We start from the raw sequence: 17156 nt of genomic DNA, 5'->3' as shown, positions 1-17156 counted from the left end.
AAAAAGTTGAGTGTTACAGTTTCAATTTCATATTTTTTATCAATTAAAGTTTCATAGATCTCTTCTGTTTTTTCTTTCAATTACACGCTGGGAGAGAAACTTATTATTTTTGTGACACTTGTGTGAAGCGAAGAACTTCTTCAACTCTGCAAACATTTCACAGTCGCAGCATATGTGGACCCAGTTGCCTTGCATTGGTTTTGGAATGCCCACTTCACTGCAATCTGCAATAGGAAAGCATTTTTTTTATTACAAAATAATATATGTACATATATACACATTTTACTTAATATTAAATAGCATTTAATTAGCTCTTATGTAATGGCTCTTCCCCTTGAGGAGAAGTACTTGTCAGGTCAACTTTATTTAGACCACGACAAGGATTTTAATTAAGCTAGTGTGAAAACTTTCTGTTTTATTCTTTATTGCTATTATTAAATAATGGGCAATTAATGCATGCCGACCTTAAAGATCTATTGTGCGGCTAAAGAACTAACCAAAACAATTCTAGACTACTCATAAATCTCGTAATTGCTGTGGGCTTAATTTTACCTATTTGATTTGGGATTAAGATCCCGCTTCCAAGGTAGCCGAGTGTACGTCTTGCCGCCGCTGGGAAGTTGCATGGAATATATTCTGATGTTTCCTTCTCCTCATTACAGAGTCGACAGGAACCACTTTCTACCGCACCTCTAATCTTCATTTGGTAGTTAAGTCCATAGTGTCCTGTTAGAAATTCAGTGTAGATTTTAATATCTTTTCTGCTAAGGTTAAGAATAGCGTCAACTTTGATGTGGTTGGAATCAATGAATCTTCTTGACTGCAGCATGCCTGTTTCCAGTGTTCAAGTAGATTTTGTTTCTCGCGTCCACATAATAAGTTATTTTTGACATGCTCTATTCTTTGCTAGAGAGTCTGTTATTTTATTGCCATCATGCCCTTTATGTCCCGGTATCCACATAAAAGTAACATAGTTCCTCGATGCTAGAGTATTGAAAAGTTTGAAGCATTCCCAGACCACCCTTGAAATTCGTCTTAGTCTTTTGCTAAACTTTCCACAAACAATTACTTTATTAATCTTTAATAATAAGAGTATTCATTAAAGTATGGTTTTAATAGAATCATACAACATAGGCAGAAAGATTGTTCTGATTCCAATCTTCTTATAAGCCATATATTACAACTCTAATTCAGTACATGTTATGCGTTTTTCAGTTAAAAAAATAAAACTTTTCTTTATAAATTTCAAACATATTTTGACGTCTTCATTAAAGTACTTCATGCGTATTTTTCCTATGTTCTTCAACCGGTAAGTATCCTACAGTACAACATTCTGCGGTCTATAAAAATGTGACAAACTTATTTATATTTCGCCAATTTGCTTTTATATATCATTATTATTATTAAAAGGTAGAAAGCACTGCGACGTAAATAGATCTATATGCACCTTGATATTTAGGTTTTTTATAAATTGTAGCCCAGTTTTTGATTATTTGTTTCATAACCTTTATGGAGGCATAATAATACAAGCTTAATAGTATTTGTTTTATTTGTCAAAAGCTAGAATCTCACAAAAAATTTGGTCTAAGTATTCGATATCCTATTAAGGTAGTGATTCTCAATTTTTTGGTGGTCCGTAGCAATATTCAGGGCCACTTGAGAACATACTTCCCCCTTTCCTGGCTAGACAATCAGTCATTTTACTATCGTCATGTCTTTTTTGTCCTGCGACAGATCACAACCAGCTAACTAACTAATGGCCAACTACATATAGTACCAGGTTAGGGTATTATCGAACATCGGTGAAAAAACTGACTGATCAGGACTACTGATAGAAAATGTGTGGAGAGTATGTACAATAATACCGAGAGAAATTAAAAATATTTATATACTCGTATTTTGCATAAATCGAAATTCCATTTAACTCTATACTAGTATGACAGATTTTATCGGTGCCTCCAAATCCTCCCCATCCAATTGATACATTTATTAATAACTAACTCAACATTCTCAACTCCAGTTGCAGTTATACTCGTAATAAATTATAGCACGTAATTGGCTTAAATCGCATGAAGCCACTACCGAAACCGAACCGATCGTGGATTCTTTATAACATCGAAATGCATTTTTTTAAATAATTTTGAAATTATGCAACCAAAATGACTATGTACGAGTTGTTGTCTTTTATTTTTATCGATTTATTTAATTTTGACATTGTAACTGCTTTGGTCCTGGTGGACTGATGTCGTTGCGACTACTGCTGCCGTGGCGTCCATAACTCGCCGTCTGAGAGAATCACCTACTCCCGATATGGCATTAAATAGCATTAAAAACAAGTATAGATGCGAACAATGGATCATTATCCATTGGCTGCAGATACAATCACTATTTTGCCAAAATATTTACATTTCCATAGCTTACATCGATAGCTGCATTTGCTTTGGCTTTGACTTTAGATTTAGATTTGCCTTTTTATTTTCGCTGTTGTAGTCAGTTTAACTTCTTCGACTTTTGTTTATTGATTACATTACTTCGGGCGAACTTGGAATGCTTCATTGGTTGCTCTTGCCACTGTTGTTGTTGTTGTTGTTGTTGTTGTTGTTGTTGTTGTCGTTGGTGCTGCTGTTGTACTTACAAAATAATAGCAAACAGTTGCCAATAGCATTTAAACATGTGGCCGCCTGTTATGCGATCGCTTCTACAATATAATATTATATATGAATATATTGTCGATTGCATCGATAGATGCCACAGGTTCGCAAATGAACGTGTGTACATAAAGGACAGGCGTAGGTATGTAAGCCGGACAAGCAAATAGACAGACAAGCATGAGGGATATGCAAACGTTTGGGACGTGGAGCGATATAGTTTGCTGAGCGGTACGAAATGAATGCTCGCAATGCAACAACATCGCAAATTTGTGGCGCACTTTATGGGATTCAATGCGACGCGACATATACTGCACATGCAAGGGTTTTGGTAAAAATAATGGGGCACGAAGTGCTCATAGTAGACAAGCATTTAGTTGAGATATGAATTTATAAATGTTTTCCTTCGCTGGTTGGACTGCATTCGCATTTACATAAAAAATTTCAGAATTAGCATTAATAACAATAGCGAATTGCAATCAACCAGTGAAAGAAGATACCGTGGTAAATATAAAAATATTCCCTATCCGCTTGCTATAATAAGTGAATGCGATCATGACCAGTAGTGCAGCAGTGCAACGAGCATGCAGCGAGTTTAGTACCAATAAAAGCATTTTAGTATATTTTTTTTTTGTTCCTCGTTCCTCAAAAGCACCTGAAACATTTTTGTTACTGTACTGTCTTTGCAGTGCACTAAATTTTTATGCCAGCGTGTGATGTCGTCTGTGACGACAACATAAGTACCTATCAATGCGCAACTGATAAACTTAGAGGTACGAGAAGAAGACGCAACAACAACATCAACAACAACTGCGTTGCCAAGCAAGAACCCAAATTCTTTATTTATTGTTTGGAAATCGCTTCACTTCCCACATAACCTAACATTTCGACCCAAAAAAACTAACATGATTGAGCGAAAAAATTTTTAAAAATGGATTTATTAAAAAATTAAAAGTGAACGTATGCTTTAGAAAATGGATGAGCTTCTGAAGTGAGGAGGACACTGTAGTTGTTCCATTATCCAATCTTAAGAGGGACATAAATTAAATAAGTATTTGAAACTCAGCACTTGTGGCCTAAATATGTAATAATGATGACTTTTTTTATTTGTATGCAATCTCTTAAAACAAAGCACATAACTTCCGCATACATTAATTCTCGGATTTGGATAAAATGAGCCAGCGGTGTTACCTCTCCGGTGTTAAAATTAATACAAAAATTTCAAGTTATTAGCCTGAAATCTTTTGACTCGAAGACAGCTCCTTAAAGGTTGCATCAATTCTTAAAAAGTGAGTGAGATTAGAATTAAAGTTGAATATTTTTAAAATAAAGATCACTACTGATGGCGGTCTTGAATTAATATTGGCCTTTACATATAATTGTAATGCGAATACTTTTACTTTTAGTATTTTGTACTAGACGATACTTTTCTATGTGTGGCCCACAAATTTTTAAAATTAACTTAAGTTACGCCCAATCAGTTACATATCAGAGCTATAAATCCACAAATAAGTACTAAGATTACTGTATCTTTCTTCTAAATCCCAGCATTTAGACATATAGAAAAGTCACAACCACACATTTCAACACCAGTAACAATAGAACCCTATGGGTGGGTTCCATGTGTTGAAAATTTGGTGAAAAACTTTAAATAGAAACAAAATTTTGGCCATGTGGATGCATTCTACCCTCTAAAACTACGTGTACCTTAAAGTAAAATAACAATTAATATTAATAATAAGAATTTTGTAATGTATTAAGGACCGATTTCACAGCTGTAACTTCAGTCTAAATACTGACTTGTCAATTTTGAGACTTGAGTTACGACTGTCAAAGCGACCATAACTCCTTTACAATATTGAAAAGCTTTGGATTGCTGCCTTTTCGCTCTACTGGGGAATGCAACTATTCACAATTTCTTGTTTCGAACTATTTTTGAAAATATTTATCCAATAAACGCGCTTATAAATAAATAGTCACTTGTATTTGGTGCTTACCCAACTCCTTGGGTTGGTAATACGATACTAGAATGTTGAGACACATTACGTACTCGAAGCGTGTGCTGAAGTACATGAGCACAAATTGTAAAAGCGATTGCGAATGGTTGTTCTTCTTACTATAACTGTTCCTATTCTTAAATAATTGTTTTTTGGGTTTACAGATTCATCATCGACACTTAGCGAATTTCAATAGAATCTTCTAGGCCGTGCGACTAGTATCCTATATAGTATCCTAGTATCAACGCAACCTAACAATACATCACACTAAGCGAGCTGCGTTGAAACATTGACCTGTCAATTCGTATCTTCGCATGCTCCTGGATGCAGTGGTCACTGGTCCCCATCGTACGTTGCCATCGTTGCCGCGCGCACTCCATTTCTGTTCTTATTTTGTTTTCGAGTTTTATTGTTTTATTATTTTTGAGTTTAATTTCGTTTCATTTCAGTTCTCAGTTTGGTTTGAAGTTCATACAGCGCCGGTGCACAATTTGCTCCTCATATCAGTTTCATGAAACTATGGTCACGATTCGGTAATAAGGTTTTCTTAAATATGCTTAACTGAGTTGCGATTACAACCGCTGTTGTAAGTGCGGTTGTAAGTGCAGCCGCAATTGCTGCCGTAGCAATCGGCGCCGCCACATCCACAGTCACAGCCGCCATCATCGATATATGTACAATTGCAAAAATATTCATTTAAGATTTGTTTTTGGGATAAAAATAAAATTTTTCATTTATAGTAGCTGCTTCTGTGGACTCTTAGCATTTATTTAAGTTGAGTGCTAGGCTAGCCACCTTCGACTTCGACTTCGACTTTGTTTTCATCTTCTCATCATTTCATGCTATGCTATGGTTCCATTTATAAAATAGTTTTTATCGCATAAGGACCTGCGGGTTAATTTTTTAGCGCTACTTACTTTTTAATATATATTATTAAGATTAACTTTTATTTTTTTTGTAATGCTAACATTTTTCCTATTTTTGTTTCATAATAAATAGGATTGGTAAAGTAGTAATTTAACATAAACTATATAACTCAAACAAACAGGGTGTCGCACCAAAAGACTAATGCAGTTAAATGCTAAGTGTACTTAACACATAGCTTCCTAGCGATAACAATTCAGACTGGGGAACTACGTTTAAGTATAGGTAGAGCATTAGATCATTAATAAACAACATTGATTTTGACGCAAACAAAACAACACTCAGCACATCAATTATGGAAACATATCGTAGTCCAAAGTTAGAGAATAAGAGATGAGAATAAGTCAAGCTTTGGAATTTATTCAACAAAAATTTATAGTGGACAGAGTTATAAAAAAAGTGGATGAGATAATGTATGTCAATAGCCATCTACGAAATCTTTTCGTAACATTTCTTTATTCAGACAATCGCTTTGGATGGGTTATCGTGGTATTACATGCATTGCCACAGAGTATATGACAAAAACTGTGATGACGTGAACGAGGAGACGCTATAAGATTCTAGAGCCTCTTTTTTTAATCTTAAAATCACCACATGACCTATTTTTTTCTAAGCACATCGCAAAAAACAACCGCTTACTTTAAAAATAACATATGAAACAACAATGCTGCCTATAGATTTCTGAGTTCCAGTTAAATTGCTTTCTGCTTTTATGATTATAAGTATATTGTAAAACCTTGACTAACATCACAATAGGTATTTCTTGGTCCAATTGCGGATAACATATCTACAGCCACTACAAACTGACCCAACCTGCACCTTATCACTATGACAAAAGTTTATATTTTCCACATTACGTCAAATTTTCATTTACTGTGAAAACAAAACGAGCACCACATTTGACGTGACTACGATTTTATACTTAATTTACCATTTTAGATAAGAATAATTAATAAGAAAACGAATTTATATAATTACTGAACACCCATTTTAGCCGATTTACTAACTAGCTTCAAGTCAATACTGGGATTAAGGATCAATAGAAACACTTACTTATTAAACTCAATTTATTGACTACTTTATATTAAAATTAATTCATACTTGTTAATAATCAATTTAGAAACATATGCATGTTTAATTTTATACCAAATGAGAATTGAAAAACATTTTAAAATCATCATCACGCACTATTTTTATTACAAGACTAAATTTTGTTTGTTGCAAAATTCATGTAGAACTTTTTATATATAATCGTAATAAATATAACAAACACAAAAAATAAAGAAGTGAAAAATATCGTAGCCAATATTCATTAATTTATCAGTAAACTACCAGTATTGACGATTACATAGCTTCATTTTCTGATTTCCATATTTTGTTTTTAAAGCCTCTCAACCATCTCCGCGTATTACTTTCTGTTATTGGCTGCTTTGCACAACCATGAAAATAACTTTCCAAAAATACCACTTTCTTCTATTTTCTTGGACTTTCAATTGCAGGGTATCGTATTGGAGATTTCGTTTGGCATGTCATAAATATAAAGCTTTCCTCCTCTTTACACCCATCAACAGATGTCGATTGGAGTTTTATATTTAGCAGAAAACTAAAATTTATTTAATGGAGTACTTCATCTGGCACAAAGGCTACTTGATAAATTGTAGTGGCACAGAGATTTAGGGGGTCCAAACAGACCTGAAGAGCTCCATATGTGCTTCTCGTTTATATGTCTCCTTATAATAACTTTTATATCGATTACTTTTTTGTCAAACTCGAAAATGTTCGGTCACAAGTACTATAATAGCTGCATTAATTAAGAAATAGCAGTCTAGTCTATAGAATTTTAAGCACATTGCCGATCTAAAGTTCCACAAAACATAGTTATTAACTAGTAGAGTAGTAATGAGTGTTTGATTGCTTAATAGATGTAACTATTGTACAGTTTTTGTTTGCATAATAAATTAGCCCTTGAGGTGACATTGACTATCACTTATGTAGATCAGGCTTGGAGTGCATTGACAGATAAATGCAAAACCTGTTCGATTGATCGACTTATTACTGAAACCAGCCACCCACATAAATCAATTTATCTCTCTCTCAGTTTCAAATGTTAAATACATTTGTTTAAAAATTGAAAAAATTAATAGAAACTAAACAACAACAAAATTAGTGCATTGCACGCTTAGCAGCAGCAATTGCTGCAACTGGCAATTAGATAATATGGCGACGCTATACGCCACAGCACAGTACTTGACAGTAGGTAACCAAAAATACGCGACAACGCCGAACGCCGAACGCCGAACACGCCTCTTGCGCAAAAGCAATTCGTTATGCAAACGCTATCGATTGGTAATTTGGTCAACGTGGTAACTGCAGTTGCAGCAGCTGCAGCATTTGCAGCATTTGCAGCAATTGCAGCGTGTGCAACAATCTATTATAAATAACTGACAATGTTGTTGCAACAATGAGCAAATATTTATCCCGAGTTGCTTGCATGCTGTTGAATACATTGCGCAGATACTACACAATTCAGCAATAATTTTCGTTTGATAATTTAACCAACTCGCTGTCTCGTCTTATAGCGTCTTATAGCGTCTTACAGCGTCTCATTACACCGCATCTTTCCCTGGTTTCGCTTATCTTGTCTTGTGCCGAGTTGCATGCCTCTACCTGTATGCCATATACTGTATGGGATACTTGCATTGGGCCTTTGTCTCGCAGCACTTAAGCCTCGTTGCGTTTTTCGCGATGCGCTTCACTGATTGCAGTTCGGCAGCTCGGCAGCTCGACAGTGTGGTAGTATTGAGGACTGGCGGATTCAACTGCCAACCATCGCTGCCATTATTGCATTTTCGTGGCTGCAACTTGATTTAGCGCCAGCAACACCACCAACGTCATTTGTGAATTCAAAAACGTTTGTATTTAAATTTTTGTCATTAAACTGAGTTGTCGTTACAAAAGATGACAACACCAATCGCATATGCAAATTTAAATTATTACTTTCAATTTACATATTTGGCATTACTTTTTGTTAAACTTTACTTTATTTTTGCGAAACTATTAAAATGGCACAAAATTTCTTTTTAAATAAATTCGTTTACCATTTTGCTCGACGAACCTTGACTGCAAGACGCATTTCATCCAAATAAATTCATCACAAGTTGTTTTTGGGCACTACCTTTTGCTCAATACGAAGGGTTATATGACAATACAATCACTACGTCTGTATAAGTTCCCTAGAGTAACTAACTCGAGTTTTCAGAACACCGAAAATATTTTATAAAAGTTGAGTAAAGTATTTCTTGACGACAACGAGGCCGGTTGTTAAGTAGTATAAATTGGTTTTTACATTTTAATTTTTGTTAAAGAAACTAACTAAGATTCAAAAACATATAATACACTACACCGGGGACTTCAAATTTTATACTAATCAACTGCATAAGCTACGTACAATAATACTCAGAATACTATCAAAATCAGGAATTCCAATTTTTACAATTGTCCGCCAGTTTCGGTATCTATTTTGTCATGAAGTGATATGTCATCTTTCTTACTTTCAAGCAATACAAAATAATATAAAAATTCCTTGGTTTTTCTCTGCTTCTCTCGAGCTCTCTAAGGCATTCTATTCATCACTCATATACAAATAGTGTACGTGGCATACAACATCATTTGCAACTAATCAATCCGTGTTGTCATGCTTTTGATTTATATTGACCCAAGGCTGGGGAATGCACAGATAACTCAGAGGAACGAAACTGTGTTGTCCAGTAGAAACGCTAGCAACTCTTTGTTAAATGCCAAACATTTATTATCAGTTACTTTAGAGTATATGTCAGTTGTGTGATATGCAGAGCATATTCAAAATTCATTCAAATATTCATGTCGCGTCATGTAGCCCATATATCTCCGAAACGCCAAAGCGGTATTCTTAAGCTGCACATATTTGTCTCGTTCGGAGATTTTTTCATTTGTGGGGCAACATTTCACATTAATGCGTCTGCTAAGGTCCTAGTCGAATGTTGATCACTGATCACTGATCACTAATCAGTGATCAGTGATCAGTGACCAGTGATTGTTCAGTTCAATATTTGTGTTTTTGTATCTGTTGCTTCTGCAGTGTTATTATTACCAAAACTAAGCAATATCGAATTACGAGTATTGACAACATACAGGATTCCTAAAAGCAAAATTATATAACACACACGCAGAAGAAATACACAAAAAAAAAAAGAAGACAAAACTCGCGACATCAGAATCAACAATGGCAGCTTTTACGCCGGAGTTTAGTGCAAATCTTTCGGCATCCACCGACCTCTTGGCTGGTAGCAGAAAATACCGCGATCGTCGTAACGAGGCTTCATTTTGGCGGAGTATCCTTTGCATAAATGTTGAATACAGCCAGCCAGATTTGACAAAAGACAAGTATTGCACGATCCTCGCCTTTGAGTGATTTATTAAGTTTGTGTCAATTCTTGAAAATATTTGTTTAAAGTATCACAAAGAAAAAAATTCAAAAAATATCTATCAATAAACTTTGCAAGATACTCTAGCAAGGAACGCAATCTCGGCTTGGAAAGGGACTTGTTTATTCGAGGAATGTACGTGTGATTGTGTGTGGAGTGCGGTTGACAGTTTTGCATATCTTAACACATTTCGAAATTCCTTGAAAAGTATTGGTTTCATAGAATATGGAAGTACACACATTTCATCCGAATTTTTTCTACAATTCAGGAAATTTTAATTGATTGATTTTAACTGAAGAACCAAATATAAAACTAAAACGATCCAATATTAAGGAAATGCCTCAAACAAAAAATTCCCAAAAAATACAATATTTATGAGTACGAAATAGTTCCATACCAAACAGTAAAGTATTTTTGGGCTGAATAGAAATTATAAGAAGCGAACCCTTCCATCGGAGTTGATTATTTGTTCAACTACAGATTTGGAATGATTTCATTGGGAATCAACAACAGTCATTGAATTTAGTTAGACGTAGACAACTCCTTCTTTCAAAGTCTAAACGAGAAAAATTTGTTACTGTGCTCATTATTATTCCAACTACTAATATTTTGTTGGTAGTGAAAACGTCATGCAAAGAATAATGCCCGAGTGTTGTTTGTAATAATAATGTAAGACTTCTCATATCTTGAAAAGCGTTTTAAAATACGATCTTTATAATATTATCTAATACTCTATTGCGAAATATCCTTATGAACTCTTTCCATGTGGTCAAATTGAGAATGGCAACTTGCTACCGATAATTAAATACCATAATTTGAAGAACATGAATTTTAAATGTACAGCCACGAGAATACTTGAGTGGTCTCTAGAAAAGTTCGTTTTAAGTATCTTTAAGGCAATAACTGTAACCTTCAATTATTTCATGAAATTTGAAGAATTGTTTTTGAAGCGTGATTGTGCGTCATGTATCTGATGAACGAGTCTATAAGTGGTCTACATGATTCAAGATTAATTGCGAATACATAAATGAGAAACCAAAATATCTGATCATATCGGATTCTTTTGAGACTGTGCAAGAATTCATCAAAGATCAGCCAAAATTCTAATAGAAGATAATGGAATTGGATTTCAATATTTGAATTTTGATCCAACACTTCGACTAAAATGTGGTTGGACGGTTTTTTTCACACAAGCAGAGTGATGAACAAGAATTACTCAGAAGTCAACACTTGAACATTATCTTTAAGTAAGAAAATGGGTAGAAATTTCCTTCACAATACCATAACCGTGGGTGACACTTCCACACGTCAATTGCAGCAGACCAACCGAAACCAAAAGAATCTTGTTAGAAAAAGTCAGAAAAGAAGACAATATCATAATGAATAAAATAATCTCAGTCATAAAAAGTACAGATAAGGATTACGTATCTGACATCGAACTAATAATATTATGTTCTCATTTCGGTTATATGGCGTAAAAAAACTACAAATTAATCAAAGCAAAGGACGTATATATAAAGCTTATACCCTATTGAGACGTATGCAATCGGGACCAGAGCTGACATGGAAAATACTATGCATATCTCCCTCAATGTAGAAAATCGCACCTAGTTATTTATTTATTTTCACACAATCTTTTTTAAATTTGCAGCAAAGATATTAGGTGGTTTGGTGGTATGTAGGGTGTAACTAAATGGAGCAGGTCCGACCGAAAAGCAGGGATTTGTCGAAAAGGAAAGCCTAAAGGACGACTTAAAGAATAGGAGAGTTCTGCTCTGTAAAGGCAATTTTAAAATTCCCCGAGAGAGTACGCCAAGCACGTCAGACAAACTAATCAATAATGGTGGGGGTACTACTAATACGTATCGAATACTGAACATCAGAGTGCAAAAGGGTAGTTTGCAGAAGAGTGAAAAGCAGAATTCGTATTTGCGTACCCATGACTAGCTCTTTTCGGCTCATTTTGCTCACGGCTCATGAGCCTGCAAAAAACTCTTTTCATACAATGAGACACGCTCACGAGCGAGCCCAACTGCAGAGCTCACGCTCGTGAGCAAGATCCGCCATTAAGTTATAAATGGGTTCACGCTTGTGATCAAGAATATGAGCTGCGGCTCATGCAACAGTGGCACGTGCCATTATTTATTTGAATTTTGTGATTTTACTTAATTAATCGTTTTATATTATTTTAAGGGTTTTAAACTATATTATATTGTTAGGAAAATTTGAAAATGAAAATAAATATTTCAAAGTTTTACATGAATGTAATAAAACAGTTTGTTTACAATACGAAAGACAATGTATGATTGTTTCATTATATTGCTTTAATATAAATAGTAATACGCTAAGTTAATTTTAAATTATTTATTTTCACATAGCAAAAAAACTAATAAATCGCTTTTTAATGAACATTTGAGCTCGTGAGGTCTCATGAGCAGCTCTTCACTATGAGCAGTCTACCTACTGACAATGTAAAGAAATTGTTGTGATACCATCATAATCTCTCAAAAAGCTTTAATCGACATTTTGAATTTCTTCCGAGTTCACTCTGAATGAGTTAGCTCTGAAATGATTTTAAATTAGCACTTTGTGTTTGCTAAAAACTAATCTCATCGAATCTTGGACAGACTATATACATACTAAATTTGACGTTGACTCATAAGGAATTTTCTTTAAAACATACCAAAGTAGTGTGAAAAGTAGAAAATTGACAATTGTTGTATGACTGTTTTTGTAATATGGCCTTTGGCAAGAGCAACGTAGTATTTGCTTGAATTAAAACTTTTTAACTGCTTTTAATACCTAGTTTTAGTGAATTCCCATTTTATTTGCTTCCAACAATAGACATCAGGTCTTTTTTTCCTTCTAATTACTTTTAACTATTCTTCTTCTGAACAATAACCAACCCATCTGAGCCTCGTCAACATTGGGCACTGAAATTGTTCACATGATGAAAACACATGAATGAGGTCATAAGCTATCGCATTAGGAATAAATATCAAATATCATACTGTGCAACATCTTACTTTAGTGTAAAGTTAAGTCAGTTATGATTTTCTCTTTCGTCTCTTCAGCGGAAACTATCGTTCAGCGGTGCAGCGATAGTTCCTCCAGCATACGAGTATTTGAAATATTGCACGATCATTTAGCTGTGGGAAAGGTTTGTTCTCGTTGGATCCCATCCCCCATCATTTGACAAAATCTCAAAAAGATGCTCGAGTCGATTGGTGCACCCTGCACACAAATGCTCAAGAAGTACAATGGTGGTGCTTCAAAAGACGTATATGAATGTAAGATTGTTGCAGATGAAGAATTATAGATACGAGTATATGCGTATAAGCCGGAACGTAAACAGCAAAACTTGTCTTACATTCCTGTGATGGTAAAATGGTCAATTCCGAATAGTATACAACTATTTGCTACAATCAACTGAAAGTCTTCAGTGAAATACGGAAAACAAGCAAGCGCCGTCGGATCACTCTCCACATTCGAGAAGGCAATGCGAGTGCTCACACATCTCGTCTAACAACCGACTATTTGAACATTTAAAAAATCGAATTCAGGGGTCATCCGCCCTATTAATTTCGGTCCTAATTTGGCACCCTATGACTTCTTCTTGTTCCAAACATGAAGAATTTTTGTCGGCGGAAGCAACAACGAAGCCGTTGTTGCACTTAAAAAGTATGTTTTGGAGGTTTCTGAAGAAATACAAAAGTGTATTAATCATAAAGGAGAATACGAGTATTCTGAGAAACAATAAAGCAATTTTTAACTATAAGTTAATATTTTTTCATTATTAGACTAAAAATATAAATAGTGACCCTCGTAACATACACTTAATCAGTATCAACAGCCTCACAGCCCCATTTCTTCGATTATTAAAACAATAACCTGCATTTCATCATTTTTGTTAGTCATTAACTCAAATTCAACCTCACTGAAATAATCAATGGCCTTACCTCGTATTTACTAACCTCGTCGTATCCTTGCTTAATGTCTCTAGTTATGGTTACTACTTTAATTATTAACATTTTTTTTTTAATATTTTGCATATACGACAGTTGCCGGATTGCACAAACATGACTCCAGCGGCATGAGACTCCAATTGCGGCAAATTTTACTTGTGGAGCAAGTTAGGTTTTTTTCTCCATTTTTTGTTTCTGTTACTTTAAATTTTATTTGTCTTTGGCTCTACCGTGTTAACCGTGTGTTCACTACCTCGAGTCGTTCAAGACGAGGCTGTTTCTTCATTTTCTGGCACGAAACATAGCCTATGTGGCAAACCAAACCAAACAGATTGATTATCAAGGCAGATATAAAGTCTTTAATTGTATTTAATTAATTAGTTAATGCATCGAAAAATTAATGAAAATTCAAGTTCGATACCAGAGGTGGTCTATTTTCTAATATAAGACAATTTTAAACAAATTTGAAATTAAAATAATAAAAATGTTGAATAATATTGTTCAATAAAAGTATTGAGCAATCATAGATCAGGTCAGGTCATCACGTATGTGGACACAAGTTAAACCGTAAAGAATTTATTCAAGAAGGAATAAATGCAAATAACTAAAGACTATACCCAACTGCTATCCTGGTCTTTTCACTTCTCACAATAGAAGTTAACTATTAACATCTATCGATAGTATATATTTTAAAATAAAAAGTTAACACTACGTCTGATTTTGATGATATATTCTAAAAATTAGTTACTTCTTAGATTCTTTACTATCGAATATTGCTGGTAGAAGATGACACAATAAATATGAACAGGATTAGTAACAGGGAGCAAAGGTTGCAATTTTCGTCAATTGTAATACGATAGTATAAGTCTATAATATTATATAACATACGATGCTACATACAGCAAGTCTCAATTATTATTTCCTAAATAAATTTGTTAGGATCTTAGCTTCCATAATTTTAGCTGGATCACCCATTTTGAAAGGTAACTTCTTTAGGCGAATAAGTCACCAAATAATAGCCTTAATGTTGCCAGGAAAACTAAAGCAATAATATGGACAGATACGATCAGTTGTAGATTCATAGTATTTTGAATTTTCTCAGTAAATTCTCTTTTACACTTCCTTTTTAGGAATAGGAATAGAACATATTACGCTCATTACAAATTCTTCCAATCGGTACCAATTAGAATTTATTCTCATGGGCACAGGATAAATAGGGTCAAATCGGAGGAAAGCTCATGAAGAACAGAAAGATGGAAGTTAAAATCCAAGTTCTTAGAAATATCAATGTTCAATGCATGACCTAAGTCATTATTTCCATAATAAGTGGGCTCTTTAGGAATATGTAATAAAACATAAATATATATGTATATATAAATTAAGTGATGGTTTAAAGTATGTATTACCTTCCAATCTAGTAAGTAAAAATAAAACACATTTCGTTTTATGTTTTAATGATGCACCAAATATTCTTTATTTAAATTAATTTAATTAAAATTTTTAAATAATTTTTTTTCTTTTTGTTTTAAATACTTTTTTTATTTATTTAATATGCTTTAAATATACACAAATTCACACTCCTTTACAATTTCGAACCTTTTCAATTAATTTTTTTATTCATTTATTGTGTTTTCTTGTATTTATTTTCTCTAGTATCTCATAGTTTTGTATCCTTTTTATATTACTATTAAGTTTAAAAATATCCTTTATAATTTTTTATAAAATTTCTACGTAAGATGCTAAGCACCGTTTGAAGGATTTCCTAAATCTGGAGTCAACTGAAGAAGTCGGCTTCAATGGTATTATCTGTAGTTCTAAAATTTATTTTTCCTCTATGTATTTTATTTTTCTATAGCTTTTTTCAGCCATTTGTTGTTAATGTTGTTGTTGTTCTTGTTGTTGTTGTACAGTCTTTGGCTTAAAAGCGATTCTGGCTTATTGGCCTTTAAGTTGCACTGTCTCCGTAGAAAGGCTACTGTTATTCTCGGCAAGGGTTCAAGGATTTTCCACAGTGCAAACCAAAAGGCGGAAGCGTGAAAAACAAAAATAAAAGTTTGCTTTTCTTTTTTTTTTTGTTTTTTGTTTGTTTTTAGTTTTTGAGCTGTAAGAAGTTGATTTTGTGATTGCTTTTATTTTATGCTTTTATTTATTATTTTATTTTAATTTTTATTTTTAACGTTTTGGCTTTTACTTTAAGTTTTCTTATATTTTCAACTAAATATATATACAAATTTGAAAAAATTTTTTCAAAAAATTTTTTTTCCTTATGAAGCTGGGCGTGTCAATATAATAGTAAAGAACTTTGAGTTTTTATATATACGTATATACATACATACATACATATATATATATATATATGTATATAGTATATTTATATATATGATAGTATTATTTGTTTATATTTAGGTTTTTATATATGTATATATAAATATATATAGATATAGATATCTTTTAATATTTTAAGAAATTTTTTATGGCCAAAATCTAAATTTTTTTGTTCTTTTTACATATAATTTGTTGTTTTCGTTGTTGTTGGCTAAGTAATTAACATACATTTATAGATTTTTGTTTTAATACAGTTACAAACTAAACATACAGACAGAAAGACAGACAGACTGGCGGATTTATTTTTTTGAATAATACAATGCAATGCCACGCCTCTTTGTTGCTCTTGTGGAAGTGCCACAAATGTGCAACATGAATTTACTTTAACCCCGTACAAGCCGGGTGCAGGATAAAATCATAAATATGCTAATTAATATTAAAAACATTTATTTGGATTTTTAATATTTTGTATCTTATTCTTTTATTTTCTTAAACAAAATTTTGAATTTGAACACAAGTGGAAACAATAATTAATTCGAAATATTAAAAAAAATTTTAAATTAGGAAAGCAAAAATTTATCTATTTAGAGAAACTCGTAAAGTAATTAAATTAAAATAAAATCAATATTAAAAAAAAAAAATTAAAAAAAAAAAGAAATTAAAAAAAAAAGTTAAAAAAAAATAAAAAAAGAATTAATATCAAAATTAAAAAAAAAAATATTAATAAATAAATAATTCTTGCAAAATTTTTAATAGTTTCTAAATAAATTGCAGATAAATAAAAAATTGGTATTTCGGATTGCTCTTCAATACTGCATGTACTCTGCATATATT

Source organism: Teleopsis dalmanni, chromosome X (genome assembly GCF_002237135.1).
Source record: "Teleopsis dalmanni isolate 2A chromosome X, ASM223713v2, whole genome shotgun sequence".
In the NCBI taxonomy this organism is placed as follows: Eukaryota; Metazoa; Arthropoda; class Insecta; order Diptera; family Diopsidae; genus Teleopsis; species Teleopsis dalmanni.
Note: the sequence above shows the minus strand (reverse complement) of the source record.